A 4,970-nucleotide genomic window follows, 5' to 3' on the forward strand; every position below is an offset into this window, starting at 1 on the left:
AAAAAAGATCATTTGCACGGGCAAGATGTAGAAGATTGCTAGAGGAAGGGGAACAAATATCCTCTAAGTTCTCTCTCTCTTGTAGGGTAGAGTAAATCACTCTCCAAAGTTGATTTAATAACCCAGTTAAGGTGGACTTAAATAGACTTTGAGAGAAATTTATTTCCCTTTCCTAGAATGATCTAATTTCCTATTAAAGAGGGAATCTACATAAAAAAAAAGGAAGCAGTCCTATGTTTCATAAAACAAGAAGATCTCTACACCTGCTGCCCTTTCCTACGAGCAGCCCAACAGGTGTGAGGGCATTTGTGGAGCCAAAAATAATCACAAGACGACACGTGGATTTTTGGGTAAAAAGGACAAAAATACCCTTAAGGCATACCGGGATTCCTACGCGCTAGCAACATACCCTCATCCGTCAATCAAAACAAAAGTGCCCAAAATAGGTAACAAATTCAAAATTATTTCATCCATCCTGATCCTATATTTTTGACAAGGTAATCATTCCATAACTTACAAAATATTCCACATAAATCACATAACCCCCAAAATATTTATACCAAAATGTGTTGATTAACCAATTAATGGACTAATTTCCTAATCCCTTAAATCACACATTAAACCATAAGTTACACCCTATCCCTATAAATAGGCTCCCATTTTCACCAAAAGACCAATCCAACACTCTTGCTAAAATCCTATAGAATTCTCAAACACTTTTTCTCTCTAAATTCTAACTTTGGCATCAGAGGTTCTTCGGCCAAAGCCCCCCATTCATCGTGGGCGCTTGAGGCTCTTGGCCTTGACCTAAGGTGTTAATTGTTTTATAGGTGCAATTTTGTCCAAGATCAAGGAGGAAGAAATTTGCATCCACACTTACCAGTCCATCTAACAGAGCCTGTCCGCATCTGCTTGTTTACAAACCCATGTCGTATACTGCCATGAGTTTGACGAGGATGTTGAAAACTATTAGCATTTATGTTTACTTTAATGTTTGGTTTCTTAAGCTTAGCCTGTTAGCATTAGAGTCAGGTTTAGCTTATTATAAATAGCGTGCTTGTTGTTCGGTTGTGAATATGTTAGTCACGATGTAGCCTCTTGAAATTTTGTAGCCGTTTCGGCATTCTCAGTTTGTTTAATAATATTCTTATTATTTTGTAGTCTTATTCCTTGCACACTCTGATATTAGGCACTACTATAGCTTATTGTATGATTAACAACGCTAAACCACTACATTATACTGTAATTGACTTATATTACAGGAATAATATTATAATCGCTAGTGGTGTCCGCTGGGAAGCTTCTCATTGATCTTGTCCATAATCCCATTCTTTTCGTGGTGCTCCTCCATGTAAGTGGTGACGCCGTAAGTAGTGGTGGTCAAAGTGGTGACGCCGTAAGTAGTGGTGGTCGCATTTTTATATGGGGAAAAGAGACTACTTACAGAGCTCGAGCTTGAGATAATAATTGTGCCTTGACTCTTGACCCTGATGGATCCACTGTAAAGGATCGAGTTTCGGGGAAGACGCTTTTGCGGGGACGAGTTGAAGATGGCTTCTATCCTCTTCAAGGCTCTAGTCCTCCCACCTCCTCATCACCCTCAGCTTTAATAAGTGTCAAAGCTCCTGTACAGATTTGGCACCGAAGATTGGGTCATCCATCTTCTTCTATTTTTCGCAAGGTTCTTTCAGGAAATAAGCTTGTCGTGCAAGGCAAACCTGCTGGTGATCTTTTCTGCTCAGATTGTGCTTTAGCTAAAAGTCACAAGCTTCCTTTTGGTTCTGCCAATTCTACAAGTACTCACAGTCTTCAACTACTACACTGTGATGTTTGGGGTCCTGCCTCCATCACTTCTCCTAGTGGCTTTAAGTACTACTTGTTGCTTGTAGATGATTACAGTAGATATAGTTGGTTATTTCCATTAAAGGCCAAATCTGATGCCTATTCTACTTTTGTTGTATTCAAACAATATGTAGAAAATCTACTTGGAAATAAAATCAAAGTTGTGCAGTCCGATTCAGGAGGTGAATTCATTGGTGCTAAGTTTGAGTCTTTTCTTCACACTCATGGTATTCTTCATCGATTAACATGTCCTCACACTCCTGAACAAAATGGCTGTGCTGAAAGAAAACACCGCCATATTGTGGAAACTGCCCGTACATTACTTGTTGCTTCTAATGTTCCACATCTTTATTGGGTGGAAGCTTTTTCCACGGTTGTGTATCTTATTAACAGGTTGCCAATCTCTGGCCTTTCTACATCTCCTTGGGAATTACTCTTCTTCAAGCCACCAGATTACTCCAGACTCAAAGTCTTTGGCTGTCGATGTTTCCCGTGGCTCAAACCTTACACTCATTCCAAGCTGGACGCTAAGAGCAAAAGCTGTGTGTTTCTCGGGTACAGTTTACAGCACAAAGGATATAGATGCCTTGATCCAGTCACTAATCGTCTCTATATTTCCAGACATGTGCAGTTTGATGAAGCAACATATCCTTTTCAGTCTTCTCCTACCATCCCTGTTCTGTCTTCAGACTCTGTTATCGCTCCCATGGATCTGCAGTTTTCCGTTCCTCAGCATACTGGTGTTCCTCCTGGACACGTTGGCCATACTCAAGAGTCCATTCCTCCTACTGCTGCTCCAAGTACAGATTCTCTGACTAATGCATCTGTATCTTCCCCTGCAACAACTATGTCACTGCCCCCTTCCAATACTCACCCTATGATCACTCGCTCCAAAGCTGGTATCTTCAAGCCCAAAGTTTATGCAGCTACCAAACATCCTCTTCCATCTGATATTGACGAGCGATGAAGCATGCCAGTGGCACCATGGTGCTCTTTCCTGCCATAATCGTGACCAACCGTGTCTTGAGCACCGTATTCTCTGGCGATGGAAGGAGTAATGCTAGTATTAGCACTAGACCTGTAAACGGGTCGGGTTTATTGAGTTTGGGTTGGGTTCAATCTGACCCGTTAATTTAACGGGTCATCCAAATCCAACCCATTAAGTTAACGGATCATCCGAACTTAACCAATTAAGCTAACGGGTCATCCGTTACATCCGTTAACAATTTTTTTTTAATAGTTCATCCAATATGCAAAAAGACTCCTCTGCCTCCTGCTGCTCTTAATTCAACCAATAATTAAGAATTATAACGTTTAAAAACACTTAAAAATTAAAAAAAAAAAGGAATAAGAAGAAAGGAATTAGGAAATTGCCTGCATGAAAGCTTAAGAACTCGGACCCTCTTAGCCTGAGAGTCATTGGAGCAACCAAGAAGGCAAGAACATCAAGAATTCCACATATTGTGAGTGACCAACTCCCAAAAAAAAAAATAACAGCGACATGCTGCGGCTGCTGCCAGATTGTAGGCACCTCTTCCACCTCAAGTGCGTTGATCCATGGCTGCGGTTGAACCCTACGTGTCCTATCTGCAGAATGTCTCCAATCCAAACGCCCTTGTCAACTCCTATGGCCGAGGTGGTTCCAGTGGCTAGCAGGTGTGACTGATTCAAAGAAGAGGTGGAAGGGAATCAGAGCTTACCAGAAAGAGAGTAGTGAAGTTCAGTAAAATTTTTTGAGGAAGAAGATGGGGAGATAACCAGAACAGAAGGGAATGAGCACAACTAAAGGGTGTTAACGGGTTTTACGAATTCACTCAAAATGACCCGTTATTTAACGGGTGATTAACAGGTTGACCCGTTAACCACCGAACCCGTTTATCACTCACCCGAATGCTAATTTTAACGGATCGAGTCGAGTCGGGTTAACGAGTCAGATGAAAAATGCCAGGTCTAATTAGCACTGTGATGACCAAGAGGGTTTCCGTACTTGTCCACTCGGGGACCCACCGGGGTGCTGTACTCGTCGGTTGCCTGGGTCGGGTTTCTGTGGGCATTGGTCGGTGGTGGCCCGAACTGGTTATGGTAATGTGCTATTTTTCAATAAACACAATGAAACCGTTTCTTTTTATTTGAAAATTTTGAATGTACTTTGATCGGATTTGATGGATTATGGAGTTAAAAGTTTCGATCAGTTTATGTAGGCAAATGAACAGTCATGCATGTCACAGTGGGGTTCTTACTTGTTACACGTACGTGAATAGTGACTTCGGTGCCTTGTCAACACGTTGACTACTGAGAAACGTGGCGGTGTGTGCAAGGGAAAAATGTATGTTCATGTCGGCATAGAATATTCAAGACTCTAGATCTCTTCCACCAAAGCTCAACAATCAATTAGTTCGGATTCTTAAAATTTGATCAAACGGCTAAAATTATTATAACTTTTAAATGAGCCCTCTATTTGTAACCGTTAGATTAAATTTCAAAAATTCGAATTAATTAATTTATGAACTTTGGTAGGAGAGTTCCGAAGAAAATCTCTTCCGAATATTCATGGCTATGATGAGATGAGTCAGTGTCAACCTTGTTCGGAATAGGATTTCTCTTTTCTCTAAATTTTCTATTGTTTAATCTATTTTGTTTAAAAAGTCACAATTAAGCAAAGTTAATATTTCATGACGTGGCAGAGCCACTAAAGAACAAGGGCAGTCATGGGCCTATCTTGCAATTTTTTTTCCTTTTTTATGTATAAGATATAGCATAACCTCCTTTTATTTCTGGTAAATTTAGTTGCAATCTTGAAATTCATGGATTTGGGATTCTCTTATTCTAGTTATAATGATGTAGCTTCTTCAACTTGTTAATTACTTCACGTTCATCTTTGGGCGGAGGAGATTAATTTAGGTCGAAGTTTTTGACCGCGGTAATTGAATCTAATTGTCAGGATTTATCACTTACTCTAAGAATGTTGGCTGATATTTTTCTTTGTTGGCTTGAACTTCTAGTCCATATGCTCTTAAATATTAGTTGGATTATGTGACTATATGGTTGATGCGGTATGGGTAATCTACCCCTATCTTGCATATTAACCTAATGATTGATGCGGTATGATATTTTTCTGAGTTGAGATA

The sequence above is a fragment of the Malus domestica genome, chromosome 15 (genome assembly GCF_042453785.1).
Source record: "Malus domestica chromosome 15, GDT2T_hap1".
Lineage (NCBI taxonomy): Eukaryota > Viridiplantae > Streptophyta > Magnoliopsida > Rosales > Rosaceae > Malus > Malus domestica.